The sequence below is a fragment of the Sinohyriopsis cumingii genome, chromosome 7 (assembly GCF_028554795.1).
Source record: "Sinohyriopsis cumingii isolate HCF-2022 chromosome 7, ASM2855479v2, whole genome shotgun sequence".
NCBI lineage: Eukaryota > Metazoa > Mollusca > Bivalvia > Unionida > Unionidae > Sinohyriopsis > Sinohyriopsis cumingii.
This window is the reverse complement of record NC_142967.1, coordinates 82147142-82170625: the sequence shown is the minus strand read 5'-3', so window position 1 is coordinate 82170625 and position 23484 is coordinate 82147142. Positions and strand designations below refer to the sequence as shown.

The 23484-nt window shown below is 42.3% G+C and overlaps 1 long non-coding RNA gene across 2 annotated transcripts in view; it reads left to right on the top strand.

Moving 5' to 3' along the window:
* The first annotated feature begins 3422 nt into the window (after positions 1-3422).
* The window catches only part of LOC149795629 (uncharacterized), a 34510-nt gene continuing 14448 nt past the window's right edge, over positions 3423-23484 (top strand). The window contains exons 1-2 of one of the 2 annotated variants that reach the window (XR_016422373.1): positions 3423-3646; positions 23445-23484. The exon at positions 23445-23484 is cut by the window's right edge and continues 50 nt beyond it. This is a non-coding gene — a long non-coding RNA (uncharacterized LOC149795629). The remainder of the gene's footprint in view (positions 3647-23444) is intronic. The other variant, XR_016422374.1, reaches the window with a different exon arrangement.

Sequence of the window (23484 nt, the reverse complement as noted above, 5' to 3'; positions counted from 1 at the left end):
TTCTTCAGAGGAAGAAGAGGAAGAAAAAAGACAATTCTATTTAAATGAGGCAAAGAAACACGAGAAGAAAAGAAGAAGGGAAGAAAGCGAGGAGAAAGAAGAAGAGGAAAAGAGTGTGACGGTGAAGAAATTCAAAAAACAGAGAGACTAAAAAAGGAGAAATCAATGAACTTTTTATTAAAGTGTTGTGTTGTGAATTGTGAATTGGATTGTAAAAAATGGAGAAAAGAATAAATGAATGATATAAGGTAAGTGTCTTTGAGTTGTGATTTTAAAATAAGAAGCTACACTCACGCACTCATACACAGACACGTACTATAAGGGTAAAATGGGTAAGTTTTTTTGAGTTATTGGCAAATTGAAATTGTATTTCTTTTCGAGAAATGTGGGTGGCCCTGAAAAGGGCCTTTTTTCTTTATGGTGTAGGGGTGAGTTTAAGCAATCAACTTTAACTGCCTTAAGCCTTTGCCACGGCCAAGGCCTACTTCTGGACTGCGTAATGTTGATGATGATAATGATTGGGTTGAAATCACTAAGGGTGGTACGGTACGCTTAGTCACAGGGTTAACGTGTTTAGCTCGGGAAGGTCGTATTCTCTTCGGTCGTGATAAAGAAGTCTGATACATTTGTTTCAGACTTCTTAACTCCGCTAAAATGTCCAACAGTACCGTGACCGTTTGATTTTCACCCTCTTGTTTCTTTGCTGCTACTTCTTCTTGCTGTTGTTTTTTTCTTACCTCTTCTTCTTGCTGTTGCTGTTGCTGTAGGAGAAAAGCCTGTTCCGCTTCCTTTTGTCGTTGTATAAATTTCTCCAATTCTTCTTTCTGTTTCTGTCTAAAATTCTCCACTTGCGGTAATGAAGAAGGTAACGAAGGTTCCGGAACAAATTCTTGCGAGGAGAGAAAATCCACAAAATCCCAATTCACCTCTTCTGAAAGTAAGTCAGGGTTCCCTTGGGCGGTCTCCCCTGCTGGTGCACCCCACTGGATCGTTTTCTGAGTTTCCGTCATGTTGAATCACTGTCGCATAGATTGACTGCACACAAGCGCTAGCGAATCTATATTGACTACGTGACGTCACAGACTGCTCTCTTCGGATTGGATGCGGGCTGACTAAATTCTGTAACGCGTGTTCGGATTGGTGAATGAACTCAATCCGTTTCAATCCTTTCTGTCCCTATAAATAAGCGCCGTTCACTGCATTGATTCACCTATTCTCGGAGCCTCAACATGTGGACCGACGTTGAATCTTCAACCCTTGTGTCAACGATGATGTTCAGGACGGACATGCTCATGTATGTCCGATCCAAGTGGACCGTTGTCTACAGGACCAACAGCAGCCTGTGGATAAGAAGAGTCTATATAGAGAGACAAGGTTGCCTCAAGAGGACTCTGATGTATGGCCCTGCTGTAAGACGAAGTTTGAGGAAAAGAAGATGTCGCAAATGCCCTTTATGTTAAGGGAATATTAACATAAACCAAAGGCCCTTTTCAGGGCCAGCCATATTTCTCGAAAAGAGATAGTCTTTGAATTGCCTACCCCTTTTTTAAAAAAATTTTTTTTTAAAAAAAATCCCATGTTAAATTCCCCTTGTCCGTAGAGTGTCCCACGATTTATTCCCATGTTAATTCCCCTTGTCCGTAGAGTGTCCCACGATTTTTCGCCATGTTAAATTTCCATTGTCCGTAGAGTGTCCCAGGGGTGTTTTTTGACTGGAATTTCCATTGTCCGTAGGGTATCCCACTTCACTACTGTCCTCATCTTTTCTTTCTTTACTTCAATTTTTCTTACTTTTTTTCTTCACTTCTTTCTTTTCTCCTTATGATGAATATCACCTTTTTGACTCAGGTTTTCGTTTTTTTTTTTTGGTCGAATCGGTGTAGGTGAAGGTGTTATCATCGCTGCGGGATTTGTGTAATGAGTGCTTAACATATTTTACACTCAATCTCTCTTCTTCTGTTCTACCGCGTTGGCAGTTTATGTCGTTGTCCTTGCAACGGATCTGATTCTTCTACATCAAATTCTTGAGGCCACTGAAAGATGTCCATAACGTTGTGTTTTTTTCAGTTGGTGGCAAGTTTGGTTGATAGATCAACAATTGTGACTCTTTTTGTACGTCAGTCGTCTCAGTAGGATTCAGTGGGCTATCCACTGCTCGTGGCAAAGGCGGAGCTCTATCCGTTCTTTATAAGGAACCTTGTGTTAGAATCTTCGTCCACCATTAAGTTCAAGCAGTACAATATTGAATTCACTAGAAAAGACACTATCATTTTTATGTCACCTAAACGTTCACAGGTACAGGAGTATCTAAAATCATTCCTGACACGGGAGCAACGACTTGGGTTGACGACGGAACCATCAGCATGGAAAGAGATCTCCCTGGATGAACGAGCGCTTTTTTATAGTGATTACGTTTCGAAGAATGTGACAATGTCGTCCTTATCGTCGTGTATTCGTCAAGGGAATTGTTCCTTTCAGCACTTTCAGAAACATTCAGACAGCATTTTAAAGGATCTGCTATCTCATCGATGCTTTCACTTTGGGTAACACCGACAACACCTCACGAAGCTAAACAAGTTGGAATGGTACTGTCCCCATTTTTAAAAAAATCAAACTCTTACGAAGGCAACCCATGGACAAAATATCTTTGTTCGTTTGTTTAATGAACATTCGTTGTGCGTGTTATAATACATTTAATAATTGAAATTATGACAAAATAATATGTTCAGACAAGAACAAGTCTTTACAACGCCATAGAAACCGTAGTTATGCAGAAATTTCTCGCCAAAAAAGTTATATTCTGAAATATATAGTCTTCTGAAATGAAACGTAACACATTTTACTCTGTACATGTTCTTATTTGAGTAAAATTTACACTTGAAAATCGAAACTTCCGGAAAACATACAGTCGTATCTATACGATGATATTAGAAATAACAGATGTATGCTTCAGTATTCATAATGAGAGAAAACGTACATGTATTCAATACTGGCATTACGATATGTCTTGAAGGGGCTATGGGACGGTAGTTGTTCAAATGTGACTAGCCAAGGATTAGTAACAATATAATTTCCTCATAGATCGTCTATTGTGTTTGCTGTTTTTGTTCTTTCTTTCTTTTACTGGTTTTCGATTTGACGAAATTTAATGTGATATATATATATATATATATATATATATATATATATATATATATATATATATATATATATATATATATATATATATATATATATATATATATATATATATTACCGTTTACGCTAAAAATATCTGTAACAGTTGTTAACTTGTATAACTGTTGTTTGTTGCTCACGATTTTCTTTACAATTTGCATAAGTGTACCTTACCTTTTGAATAATGACAGTCTTTATTGTAGTTTTTTTGGTACAAAGGAAACACTAACTACACACCGATAAGTTCCGCACAAAACCTAGACATTTTAATTGCATGCATGTTTTTGTTCTTAATAGAAATGTCCATATTATGCATAACTTTAAGAACAACTTTATAGTAATTAATTCTGAAGTGTGACCTGGCAAGTTAACAGACGCATCAAGCAACGGAAACACTTTCAAATATCACATTTATAGTTGTATTCAGGTGGAACACTTCAGCTTAAGCAAAGGCGTATACAAGTCTAAGGTAACTTTTAATCATATTCATTGTTCTTTAAAATATTATCTATTTTGTTATCACCTATTATTTGGTTTTGTTATCTGTAATTATCTAGAGTCTAGATTCATCCACTACAAATGGCAAAATGCGCTTTAAACTGTAGCCTGAAAGTACACATACATGTATTTTGATAGGCAACAATGTGCGTCATTTTGCACAGGTTTCATCTGAATTATACCCCAGACCTCTTTTGTATCATTTAAATTGATAGTGGAGTACATCTCCTTACAGTAAAAGTAGACATACAGCCTCTTCGGATTGAACCATTCAGATGTATCAGAGATATGGGTCCACAAATCATTGACAGTGAGAACATGTCTGGAGTGACAATGCGGAAACTACTGAAATGTTTCCAAAAAAATCGTGCCAGACAAAAGCATTCGTCCCCTGTCTGTGTATTTGTTGTCCGTTAAGAATTGACTGTGTTTAAGTTCTATACCTTTTCTTTTATTTACCCGTATGCTGTTTTTGAAAATAGCGAGGTTTTATTAGAAAGATAAAAACGAATTGACTTGGAGTCTGAACCTGGTTCGTTCTTAATGCGAAATCTGCGCGTGAACTCCTTGCATCCTTTTATTATGTCTTTCCTATCATTAGAACTGGATATGACAATTGATTCGCTGTTTAAAGAAACGAGGGCAGCATATGGCCTTTACGTAAAGCTGAAAGATTTTGACCGCTAAGTTGGGAATTTATCCACAAATAAAATTTGTTTTCAGATTGAGCTTAATAAATGTAGCCAAACTGAAATGGCCAATAGTAGTTAAGTGGGCCACCATAGGGACAATGGGACTTAGCATTAAAAACACCCCTGGGCAACTCTAGGGACAATGGAAATTTAACATAGAGAAAAACGCTGGGCCACTTTAGGGACAATGGAAATTTAACATAGAGTTTGGGTCTGTCTAGGGACAAGGGAAATTAACATGGGAATAGAGTTTGGGTTTGTCTAGGGACAAGGGGAATTGAATATGGGATTTTTTTTTTTTTTTTTTAAAGTTTTTTTAAATTTAAATTTAAATTTAAATTTAGAAAAGGGGTAGGCAATGGAAAGGCTATCTCTTTTCGAGAAATATGGCTGGCCCTGAAAAGGGCCTTTGGGTTTATGTTAATGTATTCATTAACATAAATGGTACCGCATTGGTCTTCTTCTTGTCCTTAGGCTACGTCTCACTGTTGGTCCGTAAATCAGCACTCTTTTCAGGCATCCTTGTCTTTCTACGTAGATCCTACGTATCCACAGGCTGGTGTTTGTCCTGTGGACAACGGCCCACTTGGATCGGACATACATGGGTATGTCCGTCCTAAACATCATGGAAGACACAAGCGTAGAAGATTGCACATCGGTCCACATCTTGAAGCGACGAGAACAGGTGAATCAATGCACTGAACTGCGCTTATTTATAGGTAGAGGCAGGATTGAAACGGATTGAGTTCATTCACCAATCCAAACACGCGTTACAAAATTCAGTCAGCCCGCATCCAATCCGAAGAGAGTAGTCTGTGACGTCAGTTGGTCTATATAGATTCGCTAGCGCTTGTGTGCAGTCAATCTATGCGACAGTGATTCAACATGACGGAAACTCAGAAAACGATCCATTGGGGTGCACCAGCAGGGGAGACTGCCCAAGGGAACCCGGACTTACTTCAGAAGAGGCACATTGGGATTTTGTGGATTTTCTTACCTCGCAAGAATTTGTTCCGGAACCTTCGTTACCTTCTTCATTACCGCAAGTGGAGAATTTTAGACAGAGACAGAAAGAAGAATTGGAGAAATTTATGCAACGACAAAAGGAAGCGGAACAAGCTTTTCTCCTACAGCAACAGCAACAGCAACAAGAAGAGGTAAGAAAAAAACAACAGCAACAACAGCAAGAAGAAGTAGCAGCAAAGAAACAAGAGGGTGAAAATCAAACGGCTACGGTACTGTTGGACATTTTAGCGGAGTTAAGAAGTCTGAAACAAATGTATCAGACTTCTTTATCACGACCGAAGAGAATACGACCTTCCCGAGCTAAACACGCCAACCCTGTGACTAAGCCTGTCGTACCACCCTTAGTGATTTCAACCCAATCATCAGAAGTAGGCCTTGGCCGTGGCAAAGGCTTAAGGCAGTTAAAGTTGATTGGTTAAACTCACCCCTACACCAAAATAAAAAGGCCCTTTTCAGGGCCACCCACATTTCTCGAAAAGAAATACAATTTCAATTTGCCAATAACTCAAAAATAAACCCCACCCATTTTACCCTTATAGTACGTGTCTGTGTATGAGTGCGTGAGTGTAGCTTCTTATTTTAAAATCAAAACTCAAAGACACTTACCTCATATCATTCATGTATTCTTTTCTCCATTTTTTACAATCCAATTCACAATTCACCACAGAACACTTTAATTAAAAGTTCATTGACTTCTTCTTTCTCCTTGTTTAGTCTCTCTGTTTTTTGAATTTCTTCACCGTTTTTTCCTCATTTTCTTCCCTTCTTTTCTTCTCCTGTTTCTTTGCTTCTTTTAAATAGAATTGTCTTCTTTCTTCCTCTTCTTCCTCTGAAGAATCCCTCTCTTCTTTCGAAGAATCCCTCTCTTCTTCTGAAGAATCCTTCTTTTCTTCTGACTCCTCTTGTTTCTTTTTTGGGCAATCTGGAGACCAATGTCCTTTTTCTTGACAATAATAACAGGTATCTTGACTTTTGTCTTTTTTAGCCCCTGTTTTTGTTCTTTTTTGACGGTCTGGACACTCTGAAGACCAATGCCCTTTCTTCTGACAGATATAGCAAGTATCTTGACTCATATCTCGAAAGGAAGGAGAGTAGTCCGTGGGCTGGTCTGAAGAGAATTTTCTAATGACCCCTCGCAAAGCTCTGACGAAATGTTCCATCTGGGTAGTCTCTTCCATCGTTGTGCTCAGCTTGAGAGTGAAATGAATAGTGAAAGGACAAGACACACACCCTTTTTATATACGCTGGTTTGCCAAGACTATAAATTAGTCTATGGTGTTTGAACTTGAGTCATTTGACGTTTTGCACTCAAGATGAAACGATCCTATTCATTCGAGAAGAAAGAAGAAGAAGAAGAAAGTAAGAGGCAGAAACGTGATCTATCGCCTCGTACCAGGGCTGAAATCTTGGCACAGATTCATGCCAGTGATTTTGAAGAGGACATGAGTGAACCAGAATTTGAAACCTCTAAACCAAGTTCACCACCCTTAGTCAACCCTGAAAAATACTATTCCATTCGAGAGACGGAAAAGCGCTCCTCTAGAAAATTTAGAACCACGGCTTACACCTACACGGTGAAGTTTAAAGATTTCAAGACCGACGTACCCTTGGAGAAAGCAGAAGGATTTATCACCGAGATGTGAGATTCTTTGCTCACCGCACTCAAGCGACAATGTCAACCCAAAGAAGACGATCGCTTGACACTATCCATAGATCACGACGGTTTGAAATCCCCTGTTTGGATCGAGTTTAGCAGACCTGCAGAACTAACCCCTTCCAAAATCATGGACAAGATTCAACACGTACAACAATCTAATGACCAGTTTGACATCACCGATGGTAAAGCCACACTGAAAATGGCCCACGTCTCTCTTCCTCAAGGGACAGGACGCAAAAAGATGTTATTGGTGAACGAGCTTCGCAGCATTAAGCGTAGTCTTGTCCAAATTCACAATCCTCATGACCAGATGTGTTTAGCCCGTGCCATCGTGGTGGGACGAACCTATGCCAACAAGAACGACACGACAGAATGGAAAAGAACCTGGGAGAACATTCGAAAATCGAACCGAACCAAACAACGAAACGAAGCAGAACTCCTGTTGCAACAAGCTGGCCTGTCCAAAGACACACCCTGTGGCATTCCTGAGATGCAAAAATTGCAAGATGCCCTAGCTCCACGCTACACCTTGAAAGTGCACCCTCAAGAAATGCGCGGGTCTCTGTTGTTTCGAGGCCAAGACTTTAAGGACGGAAAATACATTCATGTTTATCATCACGATGACCATTTCGATACCATTACCAGTATCACCGGATTCCTGGGATACAGATATTACTGTGAGAAATGTGACTATGGTTATAATAATCGAGAGCAACACAAGCATTGTGGATGGAAATGCCCAGGATGTTTGGCCTCTCCACCCTGTCTGAGCGAAGAACCAGTGCCTTGTTCGACTTGTCTGCGCACGTTTGTCAGCCCTACCTGTTACCAACAACATTTGAAAACACAAGGTTCACAGAAGAAATGTGCTTGTCAACTCCTGAGATTGTGCCCTACGTGTAGACAAGGCATACGTACCAACAATGCCAAGGCACACGTATGTCGAGGAAAGAAAAAATGTCACATTTGTCACCACATCGTGGACTTGGAACACGAATGTTACGTGCAAAAATACCAACCCCCACCAGAGAAAGAGGACGGTCACAAGAAGAAAGGCATTTTCATCTTTTTCGATTTCGAATGCATGCAAGAGACTGGCATTCACATCCCTAATTTCTGCGTGGCTCATCGAGCGTGCGAGAAGTGTATTCAAGAACCTATCTTCAGTCATTGCCCTCACTGCAGCAAGATTCCTGGAGGACGTGAAAAAATCTTTCGGGGACCAAACACGTTAGCCGATTTTGCCCAATGGGTCTTAGACCCCATCGACAAGACGTGGAGCCAAGAGGACATCGAACGTTACGGAGATTGTCATCGTCATGCCACGGTGATAGCTCACAATTTCTCCGGATACGATGGACAGTTTCTTTTGAGGTACTATACGGAACATGGCACCGAACGTCCTAAAGTGATTTTGAACGGAGCCAAAATCATTTTCATGCAAGTGGGGCAAGTACAGTTTAAAGATTCGATGAGTCACTTGGCCATGCCTTTGAGCCGAATGCCTAAAACGTTTGGAATGACAGAAATGGCTAAAGGGTACTTTCCACACTTTTTCAATACGGAAGCCAATCAACATGCTGTTCTACCCCATTTGCCTGAGGCTCACTATTACGACCCCGACAACATGCGTACCGAACAACGAGAAGCTTTCTACGTTTGGTACCAAGCTCACGCCTCGGACCCTTTCGACTTTCAGGAAGAAATGTTAAAGTATTGTCGTTCCGACGTGGACATTTTACGGCGTTGCTGTGGAAAATTTCGAGAACTGTTCATGGAACACGGAGGGGTCGATCCTTTGAAAGAAGCTTGCACCATTGCCAAAGCGTGTTCCTTAGTGTACCGCCAACGATTCATGCCTGAAAACACCGTGGCTGTCATCAGTCCTCAAACGACCCACTATGTCAAGCGTCAATACTCGGTCAAAGCCCTACGTTGGTTACATTACTTGTGCGACAAGGAAGACAAATGGATTCAGCATGCCCGCAACGGAGGAGGCGAAAAGACCATCGGAACGTATTCGGTCGATGGCTGGGACTTGGAAAACCCCAAGATCGTGTACGAGTTTAACGGTTGCTTATTTCACGGATGTCCCGTCTGTTACCCTGACCGTGGCACTAAAAATCAGTTTTTGCAACGAATCATGGAAGACTTGTACCAGGACACTTGTCAGCGACGCCTAAAGTTAGAACAGCAAGGATACCAAGTGGTAGAAATGTGGGAACACGAGTACGATCACCGTATGAAAACCGATCCCGAGTTTAAACGCCTCGTGGAAAGTTACCAGTTCGTGGACCCGCTGAACCCGAGGGATAGTTTGTACGGAGGAAGGACCAATGCCACCTGTTTGCTGTACCAAGCCGACGAAGAGAAAGGAGAAGAAATCAAATACTTGGACGTGTGTTCGCTGTATCCCTACGTGTGCAAATATTGTCGCTTTCCTGTAGGGCACCCGCAATTGTTGACGGAACACATCGACCTGAAAAACATTCGACAATACGAAGGCTTGATCAAGTGTAAAGTTTTGCCTCCCACGAACCTATACCATCCCGTCTTACCTCACCATTGTCAAGGCAAACTGATGTTTCCCTTGTGCCGTACTTGTGCCGAAACGTGCAACCAGGACCAACCTTGCCATCACAGCCAGGAAGAACGGGCCTTGACGGGAACCTGGGTCAGCGTGGAATTGTTCAAAGCTCTGGACATGGGATACCAACTGTTAGAAGTGTACGAAATTTGCCACTTTCCCAAGACACAACAGTACCACAAGGGTGACCCTACTCAGAAAGGCATTTTCGCCGACTACGTGGATGCCTTTTTGAAACTGAAACAAGAAGCCAGTGGCTATCCTTCCTGGTGTCACACTCCCGAAGACCAAATACAATTCAAAGAGAAATACTACGCACAAGAAGGCATCTCTTTAGACCACATCGAAAAAAACGAAGGCAGGCGATCGTTTGCCAAAGTGATGTTAAATTGCTTGTGGGGTAAAATGGCACAACGACCGTGTTTACCCAAGACGGAATATTTGACAGAACCTTCCCGCTACTTCCAGATGATTCACGACAAAACCAAATACATGAAACACGTGGACGTCGTTCGCGAGGATTTGATCTTGGTCAATTACGAAGAAGATCTGGACTTTGTACAAGACGACCATTTTGGAAATGTCATCATTGCGGCTTACGTGACAGCTCATGATCGCTTAAAATTGTACGAAGCTTTAGAACTGTTAGAAGAACGCGTCCTGTACTTTGACACGGACAGTTGCATTTACATCCATCACCCGATTCAACAGCACCCTGACATCGAAGGAGACCGTTTAGGAGCCTGGACAGACGAGCATCCCGACGACAAGATTCTAAGTTTCGTCAGTGGTGGTCCCAAAAATTACGGCTACGAATACCGGGACAAACAAGGAGAAGTGCACACGACGTGCAAAGTGAAAGGACTGACTCTGAATCATCGTACCAGTCGAGTGGTCAACTTTGGGGTATTGAAAGAAGCCTTGCAATCGGGAGAGGATGGAAACTTTAAAGTGACCACCTATCAACCGAACAAGATTGTACGTTTACCCACTCACCACATCGTCAGTCGACCCTTGGAAAAAGTCTATCAAATTGTATACCAGAAGCGAGTGCGACTTCCCAATCACTTCACCTTACCGTACGGTCACGTCGGTATTGGTCTGTATATGAAAAGGAACCCTAGGCAAGATCGATAGTTCATTGTTCATTGAAGTAACTTACCATGTCGTTGACGAAGAAGAAACCAGATTGGTTAGGAGTCAAATGTTGGACATCACCGAGACCAGGGTTTTGAGGCTTGGACACAAGAGGTGGCCCAGTATGCACGAGAGTTATTCAAGGAAAAAAGTTACTTTTCAACCTGTGTTAGTGACGGTGCCAGAAGAACCCGTCACCCAGGACAGGACTGTCGTGGACAGGCCTGAAAGACCCTTTCGGGAGGACACTTGTGTGACCTTACCCTTACTATAGAACTGGTTAGAACTTTACCCAAAACATGTTGTACAGACACTTCTGTTTATTCCACGTTCATGGTTATCATGTGCCTTTTATTCTTGTACTTAAGCCTTTGGCTTTTATGCATTTTTGTCTTTCGTATTCATGTTTAAAACATTCAATAAACGTGTTCTGAAAAAGTATATAAACTCTTGTCTTGTTTGTTTTTCGTGTCACAAATGACATTTCTCACTCCATGGCTACCTCTGCTGTCTCTGCTCCCTCTTCCTCCACTGTCAAAGTCATCGACGAACACTTAGATCGTGCCAGTTGGGAGGCTTTGTATCTTCGCCATCCCTTTAACATGCTCATTGCTGGACCTAGCGGTTCAGGCAAAACCGAATTCGTCAAACGTTTGATCGAACATAAACATCATTTGATCGATCGACCCCCTCAACGAATCGTGTGGTGTTACAAAGAGTGGCAATCGGCGTACAGCCTCTTGCGAGAAAGTCAAGGCGATTCCATCGTGTTTGTGGAAGGCATTCCTAAAGAAGACGATGGCATCGTCTCTGACTCCCGTCTAACCCATTTGGTCATTTTCGACGACATGTTAGGAGAAGACGAAGAAGAAATTAAACTGTGGTTCACGCGCAAAGGGCATCACCGTAATGCCAGTGTCGTTTACATCACCCAAAATTTGTTTCAACAAAGTAAAGCCCATCGCACCATCAGTCTCAATGCGCATTACGTGGTCTTGTTTAAAAGCCCTCGAGATAAATCGCAAGTGCAAGTCTTAGCCAAACAGTTAGGAACGCCTTGGCTGACTCAGGCGTACGACGATGCCACTCAAACGCCACACGCCTATTTACTCGTCGATTTGAAACCTACGACCCCCGAGGATTTGCGATTTCGTACCCACTTGTTTCACCACTGGTGCCAAGACGGAGGGCCTGTCCTGTACACGTCTCCGTCCTCGACTTCATTTCACTCCCCATAAAAAAATCTATAAAAACCTCAGACCCTTTTTCGTCTGTCTCACTCTCAGTGCGAACATGACGTCCCTTCAGTCGCATCTTCCCGTCAAATTGATTCGTGCCTTGTATGGCATCAGTCGAGAAAAAGATCCACAAACACGAGCTCGTGTCTTAGAAGCTAGTCTCAAAGAAGTCTTACGATGGTTCACGGTGACGGCACGTCAATTACTCCAAGGAATCATTCAGATTCCTCATCAAACCAAACGCTTTTTCGATCGAAACAAAGTCGCTTTGGTCCAACTGGCCGATCCCCGCATCGACAGTCAAACCAAAAAACAAATCATTTTGAAACCTGGAGGGAGCGGTACTCTAGGAGGGGTCATCATTCGCTCACTCTTAAGATGGGATCCTAATACCCCCAAAGTTATCCCCAAGACAAAAGTCAAACGAAGCCCCAAGAAGAAAAAGACCAGGTCCCCAAGGAGAACTTCTCCAGTGGCAGGACCCTCCTCTGACCAGACACCACCACCACCCCGGAAAAAGAAAAGAAGCCCCCAGAAAAAGAAAAGTCCACAGAAAACTAGTCGCAAGAGAGGCACTTCGGCCAGGACGCAACCTTACACTCGCAAACCACGACCTGCCACGGCGGTGACTGCGTCTCCGGCAGCTTCACGTTTGTCCACTTCTCCGTTAATGACACCCAGAACTGAAGAGTACTTGGAGACGTTGATCACACCAAGAACTTCTCCGTTGATGACCCCCAAAAGAACTTCCCCAGTGGCAGGACCTTCCAATTTAGTGGCAGTGGCTGCTGCTCACAAAGTACCTTCTCCCAAAATCAAAGTTCAAGAAAGATCGGGCATGTTACAAAGTTTACTGGATTTGTCCAAGCAAGAACTGGCTCGATTTAGTCCGTTACGTACCCCTGCACGACGTGTCATGCCTGTCCTCAAACTGATACGACGTCAAGACAATCAGTGGCGACGCGTTCCAGTATAAAAAAGGCCTGTGACCAAGTCGGGTATCAGTGTTTTTTTGGTGCTCCTGAAGACTCAAAGATGTCACCCTCCAGAAAACCCCAAGGAAAGAAAAGGAAAGGACTGCCACCACGTTTAGCCAAACATGGGGACATGTTATCTGTCCTGTCCAAAGCTTCTCCACCCCTACGAAAAAAACTCATTCAAACAGCCTCCAAAGAGGTCATCGATACCGTGTGCGAATGTTGTTTGAACGTTTTGAAAGGCACGATCCCTTTGTCCAAACACCAGAAACAATGCTTAAGCAAACATCGTCACGTTCTTCGCCAAATGGTTCGAAAGAAAATTCCCATTCGTCAAAAAAAGATGTTAGTGCAACGTGGAGGTATTTTACCTCTCTTGTTAGGCCCCATACTGAAAGAAGTCTTGGGAACCATGTTAGGAGGACTGGTGGGAGCAAGATAAAAAGGCCTTCGGAAGTCCCAAGATCTCAGAATCGACCCCTGACAACCCCATGGAAGGACGAAAACTAGCTTTAGTGCCTTACAAACGATGGATGGAATACCATCGGTGGCAAGAACAACACACCCCGCATTTACCTCCCAATCCCCATTTGAGCGAGATGTCCCAGTTACAACACGAATTGCAGTCCTTGATGGATCGCCAAGATTTGTCCGAAACAGAAAAATCGCAAAAGTACGGTCAACTCTTGCAACGACTGCAACTCTTTCACCAGAAAGCTTTAGACGAAACAGCTCTACCCACTCTGAAAGATTTTAAGACCTTGATGAAAAGTCCAGCACCATCACCAGTACCAGTACCAGTACCAGTACCACCAGTACCCGTGACCAAGACAGAAAAAGGAGAAGAAGAGGAAGGGTTTCAAACTCCACCAGAAAAAGTACGCAAGTTAACAACACCACCTACCTCCAGAATTGGATGGATTAAAAAGATGATGGCCACCCCTTCTTCATCACAAGAGAAAAAGAAAGTGAAGACAGAAGTGAAACAAGAACCGATATCCCCCGCTCAGACATCCTTCTCCTCTTCGACACCTATTGCTGGCCGCACACGCAAAGCATTGCAATCCAAGAAAATACCCCAAGAGAAAAAGAGTAGCATCCTCCAAGAGTGGGTGTCTTATTAACACGCCAACCAACACAAAAAAATGGAAAAAGTCTTAGCCAGCATTTACTACGATCCCTCCCATCCTGCAGGTTACGCAGGAGTTCAAAAATTGTATCGTGCTGCCAAAACTCGACTGAAAAGTCTCCGTTTACCTCAAGTGCAACGATAGTTACAAGAACAAGCTACCTACACTTTACACAAACCCATTCGACGCAAGTTTGCCAGAAGTCGCACCCGAGTGGAAGGCATCGATCATCAATGGCAAGCCGATTTAGCCGATGTCTCTCATTTGGCCAGCTACAATCGTGGCTACAAATATTTGTTTTGTGTCATCGACGTCTTTTCCAAATTTGCCTGGGTCGTGCCCTTGACTTCCAAATCGAGCAGCGAGTTAGTGCAAGCCCTGCAACGGGTGTTGAAACAAAGCGGTCGTCACCCTCTTCGATGGCAAATGGACAAAGGCACCGAATTTCTGAACCAAGCTTTCCAAAAAGAATTAAAGAAACGTGACATTCATTTTTTTACCACCGAGAATCCCGAAACCAAAGCCAGCATCGTGGAACGTTTTCAACGCACTTTGAAAGAACGCATGTGGAAATATTTTACGCATCACCACACTCTGAAGTACATCGACATCTTACCGCACCTGGTGCAAGCGTACAACCAATCTTACCATCGAAGCATCGGACGTGCCCCGCAAGACGTGACTCCCGACAACGAAGTGTTGGTGTTTGAGCGTCTGTTTGGTACGTCCCCGACGAGGGCTGTCCCCGAGAAAAGTGGAATGTTGGTCGTAGGAGATTGGGTGCGCATTGGCAAAACCAAACGCACTTTTGACAAAGGTTACTTACCTAACTGGACGACCGAATTGTTTCGCGTCACTGGACGAGTGCATGGCCGTCATCCTACCGTCTATAAATTGGAAGACATGAACGGAGAAGTGCTCAAAGGAACGTTTTATTTGCCCGAGTTACAACGTGTCACCAAAAAAGAAGACGACGTGTACGACATCGAAAGCATTCTCGAACGCAGAACCCGTAAAGTGGGCAAACGACGTGTCAAAGAAGTCAAAGTACGTTGGAAAGGATATCCACCCAGTTTCGATTCTTGGATCGACGCTTCGCAAGTCATCGACTATAAAAAGAAGTGACCATCATGCCCTTTCACACAGCAGACGCAGCTACGTCGACCACTCCTCCTTCACCTAGTTCTTCTGTGCAAGATTTACAAAAACAATCCTTGTGGGTGTGGTGTGGAGAACGTGTGCCTAAAACGCAAATCGTCTTTTTCTGCCAAATCTTCGTGGTGTATTGTGTCATCGGGGCAGCCATCGCCAATTTGAGTTTGCAACAAGGAGACAAACAATTGTGGACCATTTTATTGAGCAGTTGCATCGGTTACCTGCTTCCTAATCCCTTCCTGAAATTCACCTCGAACGGGAATCCCGGGAACCTTGTGTCCAGTGCCAGTGCCAGTCGCCACTTCAATCACAACCAGAACCCCATTTTAGACGGAGACACGCCTCTGACGTCCAGTAACCCCTCGGACAGCCACAGAACTCTGGAATTATGAGTCACCAAAACCAATTTTACTTAACTTTACCCAGTGACAGTTCCATGGAGGTGTTTCCCAAGAACACGTTGTGCTGTTACACGGCCAAATTACCTCAAGCCATCCAGTTAGATCACGAAGCCCATTGGGAAGTGGCTTTAGTAGAAATGATTCACCCGACCCAACTCCTCAATGTCCTTCCCAATCAAATTTTTTTTTGATGTGGAAGTTCATGACGAGCAAATGCAACAGTGGATGGATAGCAATGTCAAATATGACAAGAAAACCCGTACTCAAAAGTACACCACCTATCACTTGTTCATTCCCCCAGGCTATTATTTTAGTGGTCAACATTTGGTCAGCACCATAGCCTCCAGGTTTAATGTCGTGTTTCTGAAAGCTTTGGAGCATGTCAACAAAAGTGTCACCATGGAGTACCACAAAGCAGCTCGTCGCTTCTTGATGAAATTTGAACGGAGTAAAATCCTGTCCATTTTATTTTGTCCTGAATTGTTTGACATGTTGGGCGGAGACATTGACATGAGAAAGACCATGCTCAAGAAAAACGAATTACCCATCGTTTACGACAACGAGTCTTTTAGCAAGTTATTTCGTGCCCCGGTAGAACTGAACCAAGGACTGAATTTGATGTTCGTGTATTCCGATGTGGTGGAGTACAACGTGGTGGGACACACCTCCGTACCGTTACTGCGTGTCATTCCTTTCAAAGTGGATTCTGCCACGAACACTGACGAGGAAGGTGGAAACACTTACCACGTCCACCGCGAATTTGTCCATCCTCACTATTTGCCGGTCAGCAAGTCGTATTTGGACACGGTCAACATTGCTATAAAAGGAGATTTGGGACAAAATATTTCATTCACCAAAGGAAAAGTCACGGTGAAACTCCATTTTCGAAAACGGTTCTCTCACGACTCGTAAGTCATGTATCCAGTGTACCGAGGGGTTGCTCGACAGCGAGGACCCGGCTTAGGAGACATGTTAAAATCGGCCTTTCGTTCGGTGGCCCCGGTGTTGAAACCGATGGTGACACGCGGATTGCACGCCTTGAAAGATGCGGCACTGACGCAAGGCAAAGAATTTCTCCAAAATGTCATCATCGACAAACAAAACCCTAAAGAAGCCTTCATGAGGGCAGGCAAAAATGTCTTGCTGCAAACGGGCAAAGACATTTTAGGCCAACGAGAAACACCTATAAATGCCCTGCACGCTACCGAGTCAGGCATTCAGCAAGGACAAGGCAGAAAGAGACGACGAAGAAAACACCCTTTCACCAGACTTCAAGCGAGAAAGGCCAAGAAAAGAAGAACCGTTCGAGACTTAGACGTTTTCGATTATTGAGAAAAGAGACAAAAAAATGATACACCGAGAATCTTGCGCTTGTTCCAAGACGGAACTGGATCTGTTTGCCATGCCCCCTACCATGATGACCATGCAAGAATCCCAGTGGGTGGAATTTCACCCCGTCTCCTCACTGACCGATTCCGCTCCCATCGAGTTTGAAATCAAAGGACAGCCCGAAGATTACATCGATCTGAATAGCAGTTACTTGTACCTGAAAGTCAAAATTCTAGATAAGACTGGAGGTGCTATAGACGATGAAGCAGTAGCTCCCGTCAACAATTTCATGCATTCCTTGTTCAGTGGAGTGGACTTGTACTTGAATAACAAACTGGTCAGTAGCAGCATGGATACTTACCCTTATCGTGCCTACCTGGAAAATCTCTTGACGTACGGAATAGATGCCAAGAACACTCATCTCAATGCCTGTGTGGTATGGAAGCTGACGAACCTACCAAGTTTGAAATATTGGAAACTGATGAAAAGAAAGACAACAATGATGGATTTGTAGAACGAAGAAAAGGAATCACGGGAGCCGACACAAGTTTAGAACTGATGGATCGTTTGCATTTGGACATGTGGTTGCAAGAAAAGTATTTGCTGAACGGGGTGGATGTCCGCCTGAGACTGAATCGTAGCAGTGCCGCTTTCCATTTGATGGCTGATAGTGACGGTTACAAAACCAAAATCCTAGAAGCCAGACTCTACGTACGCCGTGTGGAAGTGTTACCTAAAGTGGGAAACGACATCAGTCAGACGTTGAGCAGAACGACCGCCAAGTATCCCATACGACGCGTGGAAGTGAAAACCTTCACCATTCCCAAGGGACAGCGATCCATGATCGAAGATCATCTGTTCCAAGGACAGTTACCCAAACGTTTGATCGTTGGTATCGTCGAGAATACAGCCTTCAACGGAGCTGCCGAAAAAAATCCTTTCTACTTTCAACACTTTGGCGTGTCCAAAATCGAAGTCAGTCGCGATGGCAAGACCTTGTGTACCCGACCTTTCGAACCTGACTTTACCAAGAAGAATTACTTGAGATCGTACTTGTCCCTGTACGAAGCCACCGGACAGTTAGGAACCAATACCAGTCACGGCATTACGTACGAGGATTATGCAGGAGGCTACGCTTTGTGGGCTTTCGATTTCACTCCAGACCAAGGCAGCGACGAGGGACATTTCCACCCTATAAAATCCGGCCAGATTCGTGTGGAAATTCAGTTTAAAGACCGAGACCCTGATGAAACGGTGAACGTCATTCTGTATGCAGAATTCGATAATACGATAGAAATCAACAGTTTGAGAGAAGTCATCCTAGATTACTAGAAACCATGGAAGACTGTTATCCCTCTTTACCTAGTGGAGAAACTTTAAAGATGGAATGTGATGAGACTGGAAAAAAATGTTGTGTTTTGAAAAAAATTGCTTGATGTTATGATGTTGGATTATTGTTAAAAATGTTAGAGTTGTTGTTTAGTGTTAAGTGATTTTTGAATAAAAAATGTTGTGTTTTGAAAAAAATGCCTTTGTCTTTTGTTTAGCTATAAGAATGTTGGATTGATGCTCTTTCATTTCTTACTATCCCTCTCATGACACTCACTAAACGTTGCGACTCAAAAACCGTGTGGGGGATGTTTTCCTTCACGTCCGCGCTTTGACTTTAAGAACCGGGTTGTTTCCAGTCTAACCATCCATTGTCGACTCATCCTCCTAAGAAGATGTGCTCCAAACTAGCTAAACTCAACGAAGCCTACGTGAATTTGCATAGGGTCAGACACAGTCTGATACCGAAGCCAGAAGAAATAGAGAATGTGAGAATGTTAAAAATCACTGAAGACCTGATAGAAGAGCTCTTCAGAGAAGAAATGAACAGGGAGAAAGAAGAATGGACAGAGAAGTACAGACTTCAGAGACAGCAGCAACAGCAGCAACAACAGCAGCAGCAGCAGCAACCTGAACCTGACAGAGGCTTTGTCGATTGCCGTATCGACACCGAAGAGTTCTTCTTTTCTTTCCGAAGAAGCAGACCTATCGCCAGAAAGTCTATCCTCAGAGGACATCGCATTCTTAGAACTAAAAAAGAATGCCATAGCAAAAAAAAAACAGCCCTTTTCAGGGCTACCTCAATACTCTAGAAAAGAAATAACGATCGATTTGCCAATGTGTGTAGGTAGAGTAGTGTGAAAATAAACACTAACTCTTTTTAAAAAAATGTGAGGGTATGTGTTTGTGTGTTAGTAAGTGCTTAAGTAAGTTGGTATGAATAGTAGATTAAAATCATGTTTTTTCGGTGTTTGAGGTGTATATTTGGAGTTAGATTGGATTGCTTTGCGTATGTGGATAGTCTATTGAAGTGATTTATAAAAAATTTTAAAATAGTGATGGGTAGCATAAAAAAGTGAGTGAGTGTTTCTTTTAGGTCCGCGCGTTGTTGTTTTTGGTCATGATGTAGGTAACATCAATTTTATGTTTTTTTAGGGGGATGTTTTCCTTCACGTCCGCGCTTTCACTATAAATTGAAACTCGCTGGGCAGTCTAGCTACCCTTGTTGATTGATCAACACCAAAAATGAACACGAGACTGTCTAAACTGTTGGAACTTCATGTGCATCTGGAATATGCCAGGCGCCTGTTGAATGAACTGGCCGCGGAAGCCATTGTGGAGGAGGGAAGGATAAGAGAGGAGGAGGAAAGAAGAAAAAAAGAAGAGGAGGAGAGAAGATATAAAGAAGAAGAAGAAGAGGAAAGAAGATACAAAGAGGAGGAGAGAAGAAACAAAGAAGAGGAGGAGGAGAAGGAAAAGAAGAGAAGAAGAATAAATTTCAGAATCCCAGAGAGCGAAAATTGGGATTCTGAAGCGACATATCCTGCCTCTGCTCTCTCCCCCAAAAAAGTAAAAAGTAACTGGGGGATAAGATGTGTATGTGGCGCCAGGCCTGGAAGGTGCCACCATTAACCAGGTGTCCATGAAGTTCCAAAAAAACAGCCCTTTTCAGGGCTACCCAATACTCTAGAAAAGAAATAACCATCAATTTGCCAATGTGTAGGTAGAGTAGTGTGAATATAAACACTAACTCTTTTTTAAGATAGTGTGAGGGTATGTGTTTGTGTGTTTGTGTTTGTGTGTTTGTGTTTGTACCCGCTCACGTACGATTGTGTGGATAGTAGATTATGGATTTGTTTATTGTTTCTTAGCGTATGTGTTTGTGTGTTTGTGTTTGTGTGTTTGTGTTTGTACCCGCTCATTGAGTCATCCACCCTTGTGTCTTCCATGATGTTTAGGATGATGCTCATGTATGTCAGGTCCAAGTGGACTGTTGTTGATAGGACAGATACTAGTCAATGGATGAGGAGAGTTTACATAGAAAGACAAGGATGTCTCAAGAGGGTACTTGTGTATGGACCGGTAGTTAGAAGGAGTTTAAGAAGAAGAAGAAGAAGAAGAAGAAGATGTGACAGATGCCATCTATGTTAATATTAATATTAACATAAACCCAAAGGCCCTTTTCAGGGCCAGCCTTATTTCTCGAAAAGAGATAGCCTTTCCATTGCCTACCCCTTTTCTAAATTTAAATTTAAATTTAAATTTAAAAAAACTTTAAAAAAAAAAATAAAAATCCCATATTCAATTCCCCTTGTCCCTAGACAAACCCAAACTCTATTCCCATGTTAATTTCCCTTGTCCCTAGACAGACCCAAACTCTATGTTAAATTCCCATTGTCCCTAAAGTGGCCCAGCGTTTTTCTCCATGTTAAATTTCCATTGTCCCTAGAGTTGCCCAGGGGTGTTTTTAATGCTAAGTCCCATTGTCCCTATGGTGGCCCACTTAACTATTGCCAATGATACATTGCAGACAGTAGCCAAACTGACATTGACAATGATACACTGGAGACAGTAGCCAAATTGCATGGCCAATGATACATACAGACAGTAGCCAAATTGACATGGCCAGTGATACACACAGACTGTGGCCAAACTGGTGTGACCACTGATACATTGGAGACAGTAGCCAAACTGACATGGCCAATAATACATTGGAGACAGCAGCCAAACTGACATGGCCAGTGATACATATAGACAGTAGTCAAAATGACATCGTCTATGATACACTGGAGACAGTAGCTAAAATGACATGGCTAATGATACATACAGAATGACCAAACTGGTGTGACCACTGATACATTGGAGACAGCAGTCAAACTGACAAATATGATACACTACAAATATTATACTATAAGAAAAAGCCATGTTTATCTATCACCGTCCTTATCTCAGTCTTGATCTATTCTAAACCATTCTGAGAATTTCATATTCAGGGTGAGAAATAAATTTTCTTCAGAAACAGTAATTCGGCCCAAAAAAAAATCCTTTTTAAAATGTGCCTTTTGCGGATAGTTTATATTTAGTTAAAGTACTTCGTTTATTTAATCTTGTAAGAAAAAGTATAATGCACTGTTTGCTGTGTAGAAACATTTGCCAGATCACTAAAAAAAAAAAAAAACATACAGCGAAGGATTTCGCCCTTGGAATCATATCGTGTAATATCCCTGTACTCTGACTTGTTCTTTATGTTATTAGTTACGCTTAACAAGACGGTTGCAATATTAAACCTGGTATCAACGTTCATGTCTCGTGCTGTTATATCTATCCATATACGTCACTGAACTATTCTTCTCGATTGTCAGGTGGAGTTACTTCATTTCTATTTAGACTGATGTACAGTTACTTCATTTCTATTTAGACTGATGTACAGTTTTCATATATGGAATCTGTTCTAATAGTATGTTCCTTCAAAATACAACTAACAAAAAGCAGAAAACCAATTGACAAGAACTTATTTCTACCGTACCGCACTCGTGTCCAAATAAACTTCCTTGCATAAACTTCAAGCTCGACTATATAATTGCTGGGCTTATTATTGTGTGCTAATTATTTTACAGTCTTTGGATTTGCTCAACGATGTACCATAAACAACTCTAGTCTTATATTGTCATTTAATATATTTCAGTCTGCTAGTTTTCAGTCTTTGGATTTGCTCAAAGATGAGTTATAAAATAATAATGATAACAACTTGGATTTAGTTCAGTTCCTAATCCGAGGTCTTTACAATATTAGATAAGACATAAAAACACATAAAGCGACAAGATTAGAAAAACAAACACCATGAAATTACAAAACAAAAACATGCTGACAATAATTAATGAAGCAGACATTATGTCTGTGCTTGCAGTCGACTTTGGTGAGCTTTAAGAGCACCTTTCAATGAGATTGCGGTGTCCTTGTGTACATGTATATGATCTATGGGCAATTTGTTCCCTGGCACACTAAAGGATGTTGGCCGCATGACTTCGTTTTAACGGTGGGAACAATGAGAATGAGTGTCTTAACACGAACGTAAGTTTCTAGATGGGGTGCACACAAGGGTGTGTGTATGTGTGTGTGTGTGTGTGTGTGATTTTGATTTTTAATGTAGCTTTTAAAAAATTCGGTCATATAGCTACGATGTCTGCAGTGTGGCAGTTTATTGTGATGTATAGCACTGGGGCATCATGCCGCAGACGTGTAGCATGATGTCCCACCCAGTTACATTATCCTGACACCAGGCCGACCAGTCCTGTCACTAATCTCTTAATGGTGAGCGCCTAGCGAGGCAGCTGTTAGTACCATTTTTATAATTCTTTGGTATGGCTCGGCCGGGGTTCGAATCCGCGACTTCCCGCTTTAACCACTGGGCCACCGGAGCAGTTTTGCACACAAGGGTAGTGTCACATATGTATATTGGACAGGAGCCAGTCAACGAAATGTAGCATAGTGAACATATTTTGTGTTTGATTCTGGATCGAACGGTTAGCAAGGGAAAGTTACAGAGCAGGGTGTGGGTGTGCTCATTTCTTCGTACTCTAAGGATGATTCGAACAGCCATGTTTTGACGTTTTCGAAGTAGATACTGCGACGAACCAGATAGAAGAGAATTACAATAGTCCAGTCCTGAAAGTACTATTAAACACACTAGTGTTTAAGATGCATCAACCGAAAGAAAATTGCGAATGGAGCTGATGTTTTAGTTCCAGATATGCAGCCTTGCATGTATCGAAATTTAATTTTGGTATTACTGGTACTTATTGTTTGAAGTGAATGATATGAACGAGAAAGTCTTGTGTGCACCCCAAAGTTTTAAATACATCCAGTTTGGTATAGTCTTTGCGTTTTGGTCGAGTGACTTCACTAAGTACATCCGGTTTGATATAGTCTTTGTGTTGTGATCGAGTGACTTCACTAAATACGTCCAGTTTGATATAGTCTTTACGTTGTGATCGAGTGACTTCACTAAATACATCCAGTTTGATATAGTCTTTGCGTTGTGATCGAGTGACTTCACCAAATACATCCAGTTTGATATTGTTTATATATAAAAAACAAGTATATGTTTTCAGATATGTCAGGTTCCTTGTCCATTGTGGTCTATTCTCTGGC